Genomic DNA, 16,866 nt, shown 5'->3' with positions numbered 1-16,866 from the left:
ATGCCAAAGGGGGAGAGAGTGTAGGGATTTGGATTTGCGAGTTTGTGTGTTTGCTAGTTGAACTCTTTGCTGCTTTTATCATTTGAACCTTGGTTATCTTATCTCATATGGTGTAAGACATATGCACTCTATCTATCCTAGCTAGCTTGTGTTATTTTGTGCTTCTTTCATGCTATGCTAGGCTTATTATCATGTCTTGGTCTCTAAAATATAGGGGGAGTGTTGATCCTAGTTTGTGTGCCATGCAGTCCAAAGCATTCATATATAGTGCACATATCTAGGGGGAGCCCCATCTATATTTTAGAGGAGTGGGGTTTGCCACTGCTTTAAACATATCTTATCTATGTGCAAATCCCGTGTTGTCCTCAATACACCAAAAAGGCGGAGATTGTAAGGGCATATTTATCCCTAAGTGTTTTGGTGATTGATGACAATACTCGTGCGGACTAATCGTGTGCCTTGAGTCCCACAGATACTTCTTCATTAGGCACAAGACGATTCGGTGCCCCTCGGAGACTAGTGAAGCCGTCGTTGTTCTACGTTTCTCTTTGGTGGAGTTGAGTCGTAGGAGAGCCGTACTATTAAGAGGGGGTCCGCGTCGGAAAGGTAGGGTGGAATCACACGTACACTTGCCCCTCCTTTCCTTGCACTTTGGAGCTACCCATCGTTATCATTGTTGTGCGAAAAACTGACGACTACTGCTGTACTTGCGGTAGTACCGCAAGTACACGCGGTAGTACCGCGACAGGTCACGGTAGTACCGCCCCTCTGGCGCGGTAGTACCGCGGTACCTTGGCCTAGTGCCGCTCCAGTGCGGTAGTAGGGGCGGATGTAATTTTTTACATCCGCGCCCCTCACGGTAGTACCGCTCCTCTGGTGCGGTAGTACCGCCGCACTCTGGCCTAGTGCCGCTCCGGTGCGGTAGTAGGGGCGGATGTAATTTTTTACATCCACGCCACCCACGGTAGTACCGCTCGTCCTGCGCGGTAGTACCGCGGGGGCTCACGGTAGTACCGCTCCTTTGGAGTTGTAGTACCGTGGCCCTTCTGCCTAGTACCGCTGCGTCGCGGTAGTAGGCGCGGATGTAATTTTTTACATCCGTGCCTACCAAGGTAGTACCGCGCCTTACAGGCGGTAGTACCGCGTCGGGTTTTTGCACCACCCTAGTTTCTGCGGAAGTAGACACGGATGAAATTTATTTCGTCCGCGCCCTTCCCAGGCCGTGACCCTCCTGCCTTGCGGTAGTACCGCAAGGGGGAGCGGTAGTACCGCACCAGCGGTAGTACTGCTTCTAGCTCAGGCTTGTTCCGGCCTGTGCAGCTGCCACGGTAGTACCGTGATCACCCACGGTAGTACCGTGCGTCGTCGCGGTAGTACCACTCCCTTAGAGCGGTAGTACCGTGAGTCGCGGGCAGAACTAGTGGATAACGGTTGGATCTTTTCCCCGACTATATAAGGGATGTCTTCTACCTCTAGTTGACTACCTCTTCCACCTCTAAGCTCCATTGTTGCTCCAAGCTCCATTTTCGCTCGATCTCTCTCCCTAGCCAATCAAACTTGTTGATTTGCTCGGGGTTGGGTGACAAGGGCCCGATCTACACTTCCACCAAAGGATATTTGATTCCCCCACTTATCCCTTGCGGATCTTGTTACTCTTGGGTGTTGAGCACCCTAGACGGTTGAGGTCACCTCGAAGCCATACTCCATTGTGGTGAAGCTTCGTGGTGGTGTTGTTGTTGGGAGCCTCCGATTGTTGTGGAGATTGCCCCAACCTTGCTTGTAAAGGTTCGGTCGCCGCCTTCAAGGGCACCAATAGTGGAATCACGGCATCTCGCATCGTGTGAGGGCGTGAGGAGAATACGGTGGCCCTAGTGGCTTCTTGGGGAGCATTGTGCCTCCACACCGCTCTAACGGAGACGTACTTCCCCTTAAAAGGAAGGAACTCCGGTAACACATCCTCGTCTTCACCGTCTCCACTCTTGGTTATTTCGTGCCTTTACTTTTGCAAGCTTACTTATCGTTACATCTCTTGCTTGCTAGTTGTTATTGCATCATATAGGTTGCTCATTTAGTTGCATATCTAGACAACCTATTTGTTGCAAAGTTTAATTTGGTAAAGAAAATCTTAAAATTGTTAGTTGCCTATTCACCCCCCCCCCTCTAGTCAACCATATCGATCCTTTCACATGGCCGCCGACCCATTCTTGGGCTTCAGTTGTTGCGTCTCCACCAACATCAGGGATCCATGAGGCACTATGCAACATGAAGACTATTTGTCAGGATTCATTGCCTTCCTCGTTGATTGCTTCGAGTTCCACCTGGAAGGATGTGGAGGAGGCAATTAAGCCGCTTCGTGAGGTCGCTGACTCTTTGCAAGGCTGGTTAGTGCGTGTTGGGAGCTTTTTAAAGCGTGCGGAGGCTGCTCTGCAAAGGTTCCCTCTTGCACCGGCTCCCATGGTTGAGTCTGTTGTTGGCTTCGTGGATGAGGCAGATGCAGAGCTCTTCGGTAGCTTCTCGCCTTGTGCTAGGTCCAGTTCGACGCCCTCTGTGTTGACGGCCTTTGAGCGTGAGGCCTGTGCCGAGGTTGTGTCTCCGGTGTTGTAGATCATGCCCGAGCTACAGATATTGTGTGGGAAACCTGCTTCGCCTCTCCCAACGGAGTAGCTCAAGTTGGGATCTCTCCAGGCTTCAGAGGTGGCCCTGGTGCCCTCACCACCCCCCGTGGAGCCTTGTCAAGTGTCAGGCGGCCTAGCACTCAGCGTTGTGGAGCATGGAGTTTCAGATATTGCTGCCCTTCCCTCGCCTGTGACCATCGAGGAAGTGGTGCCTATGAGTCGCATGACCATCGAGTCAAGTGTGTCGGCACCTGCTCCAAATTCTAATGCTCTCTTCGCAAAGGAGCTTTGTGACTTGCTTGCCAGCGTGGAGGTTGCTAGACCTGGTTTGGGTAGGTCAATTGCTTGCCTCCTAACTGGGACGCCAATAAGGGGCAAATCAAAGAAGGTCGGCAAAGGCAAGAGTGGTGCCATAGGCAAGACGAATGTGCTTGCTTGATGGATGATCTCCGATCTCTCGGCTCGTCCTCTTGGACTGGGTTGCCTTTGTTGTTTGGGAGGAGCATGATGTCTTGTGTCGAGCTATTCTTCTTGGGTCACTTGGCGTGGTAGCAATGTCGAGTTTGGTTGTTGTTAGTTTGGAGTAATGTATGTGTCGTTGTGGGGTTTCATGTCATGTAAGTAGTTCGTCTGTGGTACGTTTGTAATGGTTTTCGCCTGATTTTTCATAATTAATTGGGCAATTCTCTTCATCTTAATTAATCGATGAGGCAAAATTTTTGCCTCCGTTTCGAAAAAAATTATATTGATTGATTATGTACATCGCTGATGTGGTTACGAAAATGATGAAACCACTTGCAAAAGGCAGTTGGCATTCGCGAAAGACATCATATATATGACATTGAATTGAAATTAGCAAGAGAATTTTTTCAGGGGCCAAATAAAATCAGTTAAGCAAGATTATTACCTTCTTCCAGCATTTACTCTCTTGGTTCATTAATCGCTCAACCGCTTGATCATTGGTATTTTTCTTCATTATTCTTCCTCCGCATAGCAGATTAACCAGAGGGCAACAAATATGCTTCCTAGTCTCGAGTGTCAACCATTTCTTTTTAGAAAGCTCACTAAGAGTACAGAGAGCTTGGGTGTGCTTGGGATTTTGTCATATGCTCACACATCAACAATGTAGAGGAAAATCTCTATTCTTAGTTCTTTTCGCTAGTTCACACTGAATCTCCGTGTTACCAACTAACATTTTCGGAGGCATCACTCTGCTCTTTTGGCCGCGCTAATTGTTTAGAACAAACTTGTAAGCACCAAACGAAAAAACAATGTGAAGGATTAAAGAATTAGGTCGAGAGCGTCGCTGATCGGGCATGACCTTCAATAATTGGCGGCTTGGGCGAATCCTGGTGTCGGCATCAGGGCGAAGGCCGGACCAGTGTAGGGCTAGCTGGGGCACAACGGCGGCCGCAGCTCGTCACCAGTGTAGACGAGCGGATAGATCAGTGGTTCGTTTCTCGCCGCTGCCGATCTCTCAAATTCCTTTTTTTTTAGCAAAGATCTCTCAAATTTCTGGGTCGTGCTTGATGCCCGCGAGTCCACAGTGGGCTGTTGTTTGGTGGGCATACATGGGCTGCGTGGGTTCTCGACCTACCTCTTTTTCTTGAATATGTACGAGTACGCAGATCTATATCTATATCTATCTCTCTCTCTCTCATATATATATATATATATATATATATATATATATATATATATATATATATATATATATATATATATATACTAATAAAGCAATGTGCGTTTCGTTAATTTTTCCATCCGTTCATCGCTGAATTTTTTCTATCCGAGGTGGTACTACATTCTTACGTGTTTCTCTGCTAGAAAAAGAATTTTCGTACATGGGCCGCGCGCTGTGGCCCAACGAAGCAAGCCCCTTTATTTTTCTACCCACACAGCTATGAAAATTTTATTTTCCGCACTGGGTGATAAATAGTCAGAGTTTCGCACAGGAGAACCTATAATCGTTTTCAAAAGTGTAAATAATTTTCAAAAAATTGTTCAGTATTTAAAAAATTGTTCATGTTTCCTAGAATGTTCAGAAACTTCATACCTCAAAATCCCCTCGATTGAAAGGATTGAAAAGAAAAGTAGATTAAACAACTCATGGGCCTGCTCTGGAGTACGATGACGTAACAAAAATCTTAAATGCCCTCGATCAATGAATGAAAAAGTAGTGGATTGATTCTTTCACACGCAGCGGCATCGAGAAACTAAATGTTCCTTTTTCATGTGCATACAGGGTTTTGCTTGCGCATATAATTCTCACTGACTTTAAATGCATATTATTTTATCTCCCGTTGCAACGCACGGGCATATGTGCTAGTCATATATTAAAGAAGAAAGGTAAAGAAAGCCTCCACCACAAATTACGCATACATGACCGTGCGGCCTTTAACCCACATCCACTCCACTTACATGCATATACTCTACTCCTCCCAATTAGCCCACATATACAATCCTCCTAGAAAACCCTCCAACTCCCCTTTGATTAGCCCTGCCGCAGCCCACACTTTAGCTTCCGACCTCACCTTGACGATGAGCCTCTCGATCGAGGAAGAACCGTTGTCGAAGACAATGGCATTACGATGCTTCCATAACTCCCACAAAACTAGGAGCAGTATGGTATGTAAGTCCTTGGTGCGGAGTGAGGTATCTGCACTCCTACTACATAGCCAAACCCCAAGGGCATCCTCCTGGTTCGGCATCTAGTCCCGCCTGCCAAGAGCCTCCCCAACCACCGTCCACGTCATCCTAGCGAACACACACGTGAGCAGAATGTGGTTTATCGTTTCCTCTTCCTGGTCACAAAACGAACACGCGTCCTGATGCGGCAAACCTCTCCTAGCTAGGCGATCTGAAGTCCAACACCGCTTCCTGAGGGCCAGCCAATCAAAGAAGCGGCATTCCAGATGTGCTCGACATTTTCAAGTCAGTTTTGACGTTTGCACCACTTCACGTCCCCAAAACCGGCTAGCATACGCCGATCGGACCGAGAACTATCCATGCGTCTCCGAGGACCAAGAGACTGTATCCTGCTCATTAGTGCGCGGCTCCCAAACAGCTACCCTCGTCCTCGGTCACAACTGAAGGAACTGCTGAAGGGCAGCAGCGGCGATGTTTGGCCCAACATCAGCTGCCCACTCGCCCCTAGCAGCGACCTGACCAACCAGACTGGCGAGCCACCTATCTTCCCAAAACAGGGTAGACCCGTTGGGCTCGAACGGAAGAAAGATCAACCTAATAGACTTGAACAGCTACAAGTGAGGAGGAGTGCGCTACAAGCCTACAATACAGTGATCAGCCACGATAGAATGCAGACTACAATTACAGAGTACTGAAGTTATACTGTCACAGAAAATAAACACATCGCAGCATATATACACATGCTTGGTCTTCGAAGATTGCGCGTACGTGTCATTGGTCTGTCATTAGGTAACCCGAATCTGGTGGAGTGTGGTACGTAGTACTGGCGAGAGAGGAACGCGTCGACCCGTGGCTCGTCTCCAACTCCAAGACACGGTGCGCCGGAGGCACACGCAGCTCTGCATCTTCGGGCCGGAGGAAACTCATGACCTGCACCATCGACGGCCGCTGGCTACTGTCGGGGTGCGCGCACCAGAGGCCGGTGACGAGCACACGCTCCATCTCCATCTCCTCGAAGTCTCCGCCGAGCCTCACGTCTGCCGCGTCGAGACGGCGTTCCGGCCATACATATCGCGGACACGTCCGACGAGCGTCGCCGCAGGCCGAAGCTCCACCCGGCCGCCTGCCGCTCGCGATCTCCAGGAGCAGGACGCCGAAGCTGTAGACGTCGGACTCGGCGCATGGCCTGCGGCTGTTGACGAACTCCGGGCCGAAGCTCCACCCGGCCGCCCCGCAGGCGGGGTCGGCCGCCTGCCGCTCGCGATCTCCAGGAGCAGGACGCCGAAGCTGTAGACGTCGGACTCGGCGCATGGCCTGCGGCTGTTGACGAACTCCGGGTCAATGTACCCGATGGTCCCCGCGACGACCTCCGTGGTGCGCGGATCGGCTCCGTGATGGAGGAGCCTCGCCAGCCCGAAGTCTTCGAGCTTGGCCTGGCCGGACGAGTCGATCAAGACGTTGCTAGACTTGATGTCGCCGTGCACGACGCAGTACTGCTCCACCTCCGTGTGGAGATAGCACAACGCGGAGCCAAGGCCCAGGGCAATCTCGAACCTTTAAAATTTCGAACATATACCAGTTGTTGTGAATAACTGAACTGACGAGAAAAGCAGAGGTAATTTATGACGAGATGTACTTGTACGTACCTTTCTTCCCAAGTGAGGAGCTGTTCAGGGTCAGGGCTATGGAGACGCTTGTCCAGGTTGCCTCCCGGCACGAGCTCGTACACGAGCATGAGGCCGCCGTCGTGGCCCTCGCACCACCCCAGCAGCTGCACAAATGTTGCGATGGCTCAGCCGCGTTGTTGTCTTCACCTCGGCCTCGAACTCCTTCCTCCCCTGCGCCGACGACTCCGGGCTGAGCGCCTTGACGGCGACGTGACGGCCCGCGCCGCCATTTTTCAAGAAGCCACGGTATACCCAGCCGAACCCGCCCTGCCCGATCCTTCTGTTCTCCGCGAAATTACCCGTCGCGGCGGCCAGCTCGGCGTAGCGGTACCGCCGGGGCATTGCTGGCTCTTCGAACTGCGGTCTCGGCATCGATCCTCCCCCGTGCTCTTCGTTCGCCTGCTCTTCTCTCCTTCTGGAACACCGCACCGACACAAGCTCTATGATGCAGTAGACCAATACGGAGGAAAACATTACCACACCTGAGAGGATATACAGCCCAGTGAAGCTCAGAATCTTTAGGTACTCTGGTTCCACCTCATACAGCCGCTTCGTCATGGAGTGGCAGACATAGGCGTCGACCCTGCAGAATCTTCTGCTGCACAAAACAATACGCATCAAATTTGCGTAGCGCATCTTGTAATCGGCCTCGCAGACGCCTACGGGGAAGGTGTCGTTGCGAGGCTTGAATATCCAGTCCATGTCGGAGTCGTGGGAGCGGGATTCTTGAGAATCGAACATCTCATTGGCCCAGCTTGCTTCTTCTTCCCGGGGGATGTTGCAGAACGACGGGATTGGGCAGTACCGTACTTGTTGCCGGAGGTTTGGTACGTCACTTCCTCCCTGTAGTACTTGCGAGGACCGCGGTACCACGAACGGAGTTCGAACATGACGGTGTAGGATACCAGGGATTCTCAAGATGGAAGAGATAGCCATGGTTCAGAGTGTTGCGTAGCTTCCAGGAGAAGAAGACTAGCCTTTGTAGTTCTGTCCAATCCGCCTCGCATACATGCATGGAGGCTCCTGTTGACTTCTCATTTATTTTCGAAAAAACTAACGCCCAACGTGTGGATGTTTGCAGATCGCCCACATGCCTCCATCACCACTCATTTTGTCACGTATGAATAGATGACATCAGCAAAAATCTTTTTGGTTTTTGGCTTAAAAATGTTTTATCTCGTAAATAAAAAAGCGAACTAAAAATCCGTTTTCACCATTAAATCCGTCTCGACGAGATCTTCAAAACTAGACCCCATGTTGATATGTTTCAACGAATTTTTTTTTTTGCCCAGAAGTTGCCATGATGTTTACACTATAGTTGCCATAGTGCTTAAACTAAAGTTGTCATGTGGCAATTTTAGTTTGTATATCATGGCAATTTTAGTTTTTTGATGATGGCAATTCCAGTACTTTGACCATGAAAATATTTTTTATTGAACCATTGTAATTGTAAGTGTATGTATCATGGCAATTTTAGTTTATGGTGCATGGCAAGTCTAGTTTCTTAATTCTCCGTTTTATAATATATTAAAATATACTTTTAAATGTAAAAGAAAATAGTTGAAACATATCATGGCAACTTCAATGTAAATATCATGGCAATTCATGTACAATAGACATGGCAACTTTTAACAAAAAAAAAATCGTCGAAATATATCAATATGAGATCTAGTTTTGAAGATCTCGTCGCGAGGGATTTAATGGTGGAAATGGATCTTCAATCGGATTTTTCATTTAAGAGATAAAACATTTTAAAAACTGAAAATCCGAAAAGATTCTCGCATGCATGCATGCGATGACGTGGCAATCTATTTGCATTAGAGACGTGTGTTGCGTCTCCTTTCCTGCCACACGTGTGGCAGTTATCGACGTCCTTTATTTTTGGGCACCGCTAGGCGCCGGTGGGCCAGTCCAGCTATAGCCGCTCCATGCGAGCCGCGCGGCGGTTGGATCTGGAGCAAAAAAAATTCGCCCCAGCTTCTTCTTCCTCGGGCCCCCGTGGCGTATCTCCGGCGAGATCCCCACAGCTCGCAGCACCGCGCATCTCCAGCAAGGCTCCCGCGGTGTATCTCCGGCGAGGCCCCCCGCGGCTCGCAAAGCTGCAAGTCGTCGGCCGCAACACCCACCGTAGAGCTCGTGTTGTTCCTCGTCCTTAATTTGCCGGTCGCAGCAAAAAATTCCACCGGTCGTAGCAAAAATTCTTGACGGTTCCAGCAAAAACCAATAAAACGTTGGTAGCAAAATTGGAAAAAACCGATGCCGTTCCAACAAACCGAAAACCTGATGGTAGCAAAAATTGAAGCTTGTTCCAGCAAATCGAAACGCTAGTGGTAGCAAAAGGGAAAAATCGAGCGTTGGTTCCAGAAAAATCAAGAAGCCGGTGGTAGCAAAAATTGACACTGGTTGCAGCAAACCACAAAACGGTTGTAGCAAAAACAACTTGTGGTCCAGCTATGGGCTTCTCCGGTAGTAGCAAAAATGCACAAGGTTGTAGCAAAAAAGTGTACAAGGTTGTAGCAAACCACATAGTGGCAGGGTCTCGACAACCTCATAAAAAAGGGTGTAACAAACCACAGTGCAGTAGTAGCAAAAAACTAAAACTGTTGTAGCAAAAAAGTGGTACAAAATGATTCTAGCAAAAAGACATGGCAGCAAAATTTGGTTAGTTCCAGCAAGAAACAAAGATGATGGTAACAAATTAGTACACTGGTTCCAGAAAAACAAATATGGAAGCAAAATCCGGAGTTGTAACAGCCTCGAGCTCGTAAGCCATGGCCGCCATGGCCTGTGAGCTCGCAGGCCATGGCCCCCTTGTCGTAGTAGCGCCGGTGCTTGGCCCCGTCGCATTCGGCCATGGCGAAGGGCGCGGCCATGGCGATGGCATCCCGTGCAGCAACAACAACTCCACGGCGCCGCGCTTCATGGGGGAGGGCGCCCCGTGCAGCAACCCTACAACAATGGCGTCTGAGAAAAAGCAGATAGGCAGAAGCAGCAGCGTGGGCAGGGAGGGAAGAAAGGAAGGAGATGTGGTGTGTGAACAGCAGCCGTACTCGAAACGATAAGAAAACGAAAGCGGTGTGCGGGCCCTCGCGGGATGACCTATCCCTCCTGCTTTAGCGCAACGCGCGGGGTGAGCTAGTCGACCAACCGCAGTTTCGGCCGGCGCCCCGGCTCTAAAAGTTTACCTTTATTTTTTGCAATACTTAAGTAGCTATAACTACTCGTAGTTGCCATGTAATGCCATGAAAAGTGATACGAAGGTCGCTTGCGGTGCAATGCAATTGATCAAGACTCACTACACCACGCACCAGATTTCCCTACCAACGACTGTTGGGAAAAATCTCTAATACCATCAGACAGTTGGTTGGGAAAAGTTGTATCAGACTGTTGGTCGGTAATGCATATGCGTAGCAACTGAGGGTCAGTCGAGAATGCTCATATATTTAATGTCAGGTCGTCAGTCGGGAATACGAGGACTTCCATTAGACTATGGGTCGGGGATTAATGCCGACCGACTGTTGGCAGCTAATTGGGCCAACCAGTCGCGCACGCGGGAACATAAAAAGTTAGCGCCAAAACTAGCCCAGCCCACTGAAAACTCCCTCTCTTTTTTCCCCTTTCGCTCCTAAATCCCCAAATCCCTCAACCCCCACCCAATTTCTACATCCGCCGCCGCCATGCTCGAGCTCTCTGTCCGCCGCCGACGCTACTCTCTGCGGCCAGCTGCGTGCTCTCCAGCCGGCGAGGACGCACCCCCCTCCGCATCTCCCTCATTTACTTCAGCCTGCGCACCACCGAGGCCACTCCACACCGCCGCAGCTACGCTCGAGCTCTCTCTCCGCTGCGCTCGCTCGGCCTCCACCTGCAGAGGCTCTCACCACCGCCACGGGCTCGAGCAGCCTCCGCCGTGAGGTTCTCTCCGTGTTGCTACGCGCTCGAGCACCCTCCGCCGCCAGGTGCTCTCTCCTATCCTGCTTATCCCCCTCCCCCGTCGCTCACCACACCACCCTATACGCACAGGTGGTCCTGTCATCGCCGTCCACACCCTGCCAACGGCTGCCCTTTTCTTCTGCGCCCAAGCTCAGCCATCGCCCCTATGTCACGCCGGCCAAGAAGGTATGCTCCGAGATGCCTCTTGCCAGATCTGGGTTATAGTCCCTCTAAAGGCATGGCTTTGGCTACCTCTGCTATTAGGTATTTCCCTGTGAGACAACGACTTTATCTCCAGAAATCGACCTGCTTGATGGACTGGTCGAATAAAATTTCAGTATTAGTCCGTAACTTTTCCTTTCACATGTGCAGGCCTATATTATGTGTGGATTTGGAAGCTATTTCTACATCTACTATGTGATTTTTGAAGAAAACTGTGGCCCCATGCCTTGCTATCATGATGCTTGATTGTATGCCACGCCCCATCGACATGCGATGCATATCTGCTGGGATTTTGAATTGAATAGGTGTGAAATATCTGGTAGCTATATGGATCCATTGGCTCTAAAAACTGTCGCCCCAATGTCTACAATTTGGGGTCATGTAGGTATGATATAAATCTTAGATTTTCTTGGTTCCGTAGTCGCAATTCATTGGTTTATTAATGGCTTCATGTATGCAGGTGAGGCGTCACTCCTTCATCAGGTTATATGTCAACCTGAAAATCATCTAGGCTACAGGATAGTTCCCCAAGAGCCCTAATTGCAAGTGCATACTGTAACTATATAAGCAAGGCATGATTAGAAAATTATTTGCAAAAGTGAGGCTGCACATGCTTGCAATTACTTATTTCGAGCTCGAGCTTTTAGTTTATAATGATGTGACCACATGCTTGTGTTTCTTTTCATGTTTATTAATCTGACGGAACTATATGATGCTAATGATGGGTGCAGTACTTTAACCTGAAGAGCATCTTATTTATGCCCTGCTTCCCGGATATTTTGAATATCAGAATGTTATGAACAAATGAAATCAAACTATTTGTTGTAAGTTGTAACATTGGTGGTTTCATGTCTCCGTTGTTCGCACGGGGCGACCTCATAGTTTTCTGAGCAAGAAACATGATCCGGACAAGAAAAAGTCAATTTCATCCATTGGGACTAAAGTTGGCAAAAGTAACTAGAAGTGATCATTTTTTCTGGGTACTAGCTCATTTGTAGTAGAACACGATCTATATTGTTGGTTTTTGATGTTTGTTGGCAGTCATACAAATGTCACTACATAATTAGGTCAAATTATAGAAACCTGAAATTATTGTGCACATAGACCTAATATTGACCTGATGTTGCGGTAACAGCAAGCAAACAAACTGTTGGATTTACGTCTTGTTGTAGAGGAATCTATTATTGCTCTGTTTTACACACCGGTCAAAATTTAACCACCAGTATGTTCAATCCATATATTGAGCTAGGTGTTCACCCTTCGCCGACATATTCATAGATTTTTTATGTACTTTGTTTATTGCAAACATTTATATAAACATATAATATATTTTATATTTATATTAAGGACCCCTAGGTTCTAGTTATTGTACACCTTCTGTTCAATATTTTACAGAGTAATAAAGCATGGATGACAAATTTTGTTTATCTAGGTTGTCATAATTAATTTGCTTAGTGGATTTTCATAAGTAATTCACATGCTATAACTTGGAGGACAGAACTTAGCCATGCACTATGCATGTTAACTATGATGGTACTTTGGGAAAATGGCATGATTAGACTGACTTTATATGTAATTGGTGTTAGAAATGTACTTCCTCCGTCCGGAAGTACTTGTAAGAAAAATGGATGTATCTAGAACTAAAGTACGTCTAGATACATCCATTTCTCTGACAAGTATTTCCGGATGGAGGGAGTATTTTGTGCTGAGGCTGGCGCCAGCATTGGTGCTTCCCAGGATGATGACGATGACGTTGTAGAGCTCGTCCCTGGAAAGACTTTCAAGAAGCTGGGGAGGAGAAGATAGAACCTGAAGTGAAGGAACCAGAGATGCAGAATAAGAAAGATTGTCGTAATTCATTGTTGTGAAGGGTTGCTTGTTAGTTTAGGTTTGGCTGGCATCTACCGTGCCATAGACATCCTCTTGTGAGAACTCTGGCCTACCTTTCATTTCTAGCCCTCTTGTTGAAGCAGTAAAGTTCTTTTATGTTGACTTGCATCATTATTGGTTTGAGTTTCTAAAAAGTATTTTCATGAATCAGTTTCAAAATTCTGTTGAACCATCTAAGCTATGAACTATATACATTATCTGAGACAATCTTTAGATGAAGAGAATAACCAAAATATTGTGTATACCATCACCAAGTAAGAAGAGAAGATATACCAGCATTGATTGTTACTAGTCAATGTACAGAGCTATATAGCGATATACTTCTTTTGGTTGTTTCTTATTAAAATTTAGTTGTTTGACATTCATCTCCCCCCAACTAACTTTCAGTGACCAGGTGCCTATCATCCATGGCGGCAACGACATCGGTAAGATCTCACTCTCTCACTTGGCTTCTCCCTCCCCTCCCCCCTCTCTCTATGTGCTGCAGTGTGCAGATTTGAACTAGGCCGTAATTTTAATAATATCTTAAAAAGAATCTATGCTGCTTTGCTTCATGGAAATAGAGAAGCCCTTGAAGCAGTAAAATTCATTATGTGCAGCAGTTAATTAAGCCTCATTATTGCTTTGTAATTTTCTAAAAAGTACTTTCATGAACTGGTTACACATGTTTTTTCTTTTGGTAGCAGGCTTGACATAAAGTTTTGTTTTCTGTTGTTTTTCAGTGAATGATTTGGAAAAATGTAGTAGCATGGTGGACAAATGTCAAAAACAGATCTTGGCTTCAAAGTTACATTCAAATATGTCACTTTCTTTGCATTCAAGAGGTGAGTCTTGTATAAGAATTTCTTTCTGCTGCATTTTCTAACAGTGTCAAGGTGAACTGATTTTGTCAGGCTAATTTTTTTTTGTGGTGTCTTATGATGGCCTGTGAAAGTAATTTTCGTCCTCTGATTACGGAACCGTTTTTTTCTTGTTTCAGAGTATTTTTCACATTACTAATCATACCATGGCTTTTACCAGGATTTGGAGCCTCGGTTTGTTGGTGAAGTAACGCTTGAAGGAGATATTAAATTGTTGTTTGTGATAGCAAGTGACTTGCCTACAACAGAGGACTTTGAGCATGTCACTGATTTGGAAATATTGAAGGCTCCACCTATCCCCATGGGTAATTTCGTTGCTTAGGAAATGCTTTCGCTGCTACCTTTTATTAATCATCTAATTTCTTAGTCCTTTCATTTATGCAGGAATGGCCTCAAGAGCGTTATCCCCCATGTCCTGAAGAGAATTATCCTTTCATTTAGCAAATGCTTTCTCTGCTAGATTTGTTACTCCTTTCAAGTATCCTAGGCTATAGCAAAAGAAGTTACAGGAAACACAAAAGAGGGGAGCTAAAGGTACCCATTTTCCCATAAGTGATAATGAATTCTCTTTAGTTGCTTTGGTATGAAATGATACTGAAGGCAGCTTCAAGAAAATATCACATTGTCCAGTTATCGTGCGGAAATATTAACCGGGGATTTTGACTTGCAGATTTTCAGACTGGAGGATGTTCTCCAATGAGATTTAGAAGGAAGGCTTTGATGTCAAGTACTAGAAGGACACAAGGATCTTGGTTGAAGGCTGTGAGGATGTGTATTTAGTTGCCCACTACAAGGAGCCAAGGCAGATGATGTGCCTCTTAAGACAAATTCTAGAAAATAATGTGAGGAATTTTTGCTCTTAGGCAATGAACAATAATGTTTCCTCTACTTAATTAGTTTCATTAGTTTATAGGAAACTTGGATGGACATTAGTTACTAACAGATGATGTATTTATATGTGAAAATTAATGAAATGTATGTTGTTATTGTTTGCATCTGGTTCAATATTTTTGGATGACATGCACTGTAACTTGATGTATATTTTGTTGGTAATTCAAAGTCCACCTACAGGAGGGCTATTCGATGATGGCTGGTAGAAAAAAAAATGTCTAACAATTGATCAGAAAGGCTAATGCCAGGCCCAACATAATGTTGGTCGGGAAAAAATACGCTGTCAGATAGTCGGTTGGGAAAGGCCCATGGCATCCCAACATATTGTTGGTTGGGAAAGAAATCCCTGTCCGATAGTCGGTCCGGAAAGGCCCATTGTAGCCCCAACAAACTGTTGGTCGGGAAAGGCCTAGGGAAGGCCCAACAGAATGTTGGTCGGGAAAGATACCCCATCACCAACAAGAAGTCGGTCGGGAAAACTATGTCGGTCAGGAAAGGGTTTTCCCGTCTGGGCTTTCCCCAACAGACAAGGTCGGTCGGCAATAGTCTTTCCCGACTGACTGTCTGTTGGCGGAACCTATATTCCCAACCAATTTGGTTGTTGGGGATGCAGTGTCGTGGTGTAGTGACTGGCGATATATGATGCAAAGTCAGACCCATCAACATTTTGTACAGATTTGCTAAAATATTCATCTCACATCTAACTTTCCAATCACATGATTTAGACAACAAGATTGATATTATTTTTTCTTTTGTTTAGTGTTGTTCCTGTACTCGTCCCTCGCGTGAGAAGGTTGTATCTCTACTCCTAATGGAGCAGTTGGTGAATAGTCTCCACGGTTTATTTTCGTTGATTTTTTTCGTCTCTCCTCCCACCACCCCCTCCCATCCTGGTTCATCGATTTATTTTTCTCTCCACTCTTTATTACAACCAGAACTTTCCTAACATATAACAAATCACGGATCTAACTTCCTTAAATTATTCATATCAATCGATTCCTTTTATTGGTTCAATTTGTCTTACGAAACAAATAACAATTTTTTAAGAAACAATAATAGATTTGAATCAAACTTTCATAACTTATCTAAATCAATCGATTTCTCTCATTAGTGAAATTTGTTTTAGAAAACAAATATTAGACACGTCACAGACTTTCCTCCCAATAAATAGTTTCTTAACATTTGCAAACTTTTCTAATCAGACACGTCACAAACGGGCAGGTACTGATATCATGTTACCAAACAATAAAACCCCATTTACATAAACATCAGTTCAAAATCCTAACTTTTCTAAATTTTTACCTTTCCTTGATAACATCCAATATTTCCTATGTTTTTCACCTATTGAAGGAAATTACCCCTCCATCGACATTAGCATTTTTTGGAATGACATCTCCGGGTTATGATTTTTTTGCGATTCTTTCCAATTGTGACCTCTTCTTCCGCTCCGGCTCCTTCTCGCATAATCACCTCCACCACAGCCAGCTGACGCCACCCTAGACCCCTTGCCTCTCCACACCTTCTCCACCACCTCCTCCTCGTACTCCATTGACAATCCCTCCGCCACGTTTGTCCACGACGGTGTCGAGGGCATGGCGCAACAATGTACCAGTGGTAGAGCAGCGCATAGCAGCAGGAAGAAGCACACAACAGGCGAGGCGAGCGGCAGACGGTGGAGGGCAGAAATGCGGCCGGCATGGCTGAGGGGGCGGCTGGCAGAAGATGGCCGCGACAGGAGGCGACGCGAGGCAGGGCCGCGATAGCGGGGCGAGCGAAGGGATAGGCGGTAGAAGACGGGGCGAGTGTAGCCAGCGAGAGTGTGACGCGCGGCCAGGGTGTGCATCGCGCGGGGCACAGTGGTGCGGTGGCTGTGGCGAGCGTGATGGCAACGGCGGGCACGATGGATGCGGTGTGGCACGTGCGTGGGCATGGAGAACCAGAGAGGGAGTGGCCGCGCGGGCGCGGAAGAAGAGCTGAAGGCTCGGGCATGGGCGCGCATAGGAGCGGGCATGTGCCACGGGGTCAATCCGAGGAGCTCAATGGCTACCCCTGCAATGGCGATGGCGGACGGCGGTTCTCGGCCACGGCGAAATACCTAACGAGAGCAAACGAGAGGGGAAACTGGGGAAAGGCAAGAGGAGA

The 16,866-nt window shown here is 47.1% G+C and overlaps 1 long non-coding RNA gene and 1 pseudogene across 8 annotated transcripts; one reads left to right on the top strand and one right to left on the bottom strand.

The window, feature by feature from the left end:
- Window positions 1–6,035: 6,035 nt before the first annotated feature.
- On the bottom strand, window positions 6,036–7,867 carry LOC123114962 (probable kinase CHARK; annotated as a pseudogene).
- A 2,673-nt stretch (window positions 7,868–10,540) lies between these two features.
- Window positions 10,541–14,828, top strand: LOC123112931 (uncharacterized). Of its 8 annotated transcripts, none has more exons than XR_006455820.1 (8): window positions 10,541–10,843; window positions 10,952–11,047; window positions 11,234–11,468; window positions 11,544–13,398; window positions 13,696–13,797; window positions 13,994–14,138; window positions 14,218–14,367; window positions 14,504–14,828. It is a non-coding gene; the product is annotated as an uncharacterized lncRNA (long non-coding RNA). The 8 variants fall into 8 exon arrangements; XR_006455813.1 differs by having other exon boundaries at window positions 10,541–10,887; XR_006455816.1 differs by having other exon boundaries at window positions 10,542–10,843; window positions 10,952–11,125.
- Window positions 14,829–16,866: the final 2,038 nt, after the last annotated feature.

The sequence above is a fragment of the Triticum aestivum genome, chromosome 5B (genome assembly GCF_018294505.1).
Source record: "Triticum aestivum cultivar Chinese Spring chromosome 5B, IWGSC CS RefSeq v2.1, whole genome shotgun sequence".
NCBI classification, from domain to species: domain Eukaryota; kingdom Viridiplantae; phylum Streptophyta; class Magnoliopsida; order Poales; family Poaceae; genus Triticum; species Triticum aestivum.
This window is presented reverse-complemented; position numbering and strand designations above follow the sequence as displayed.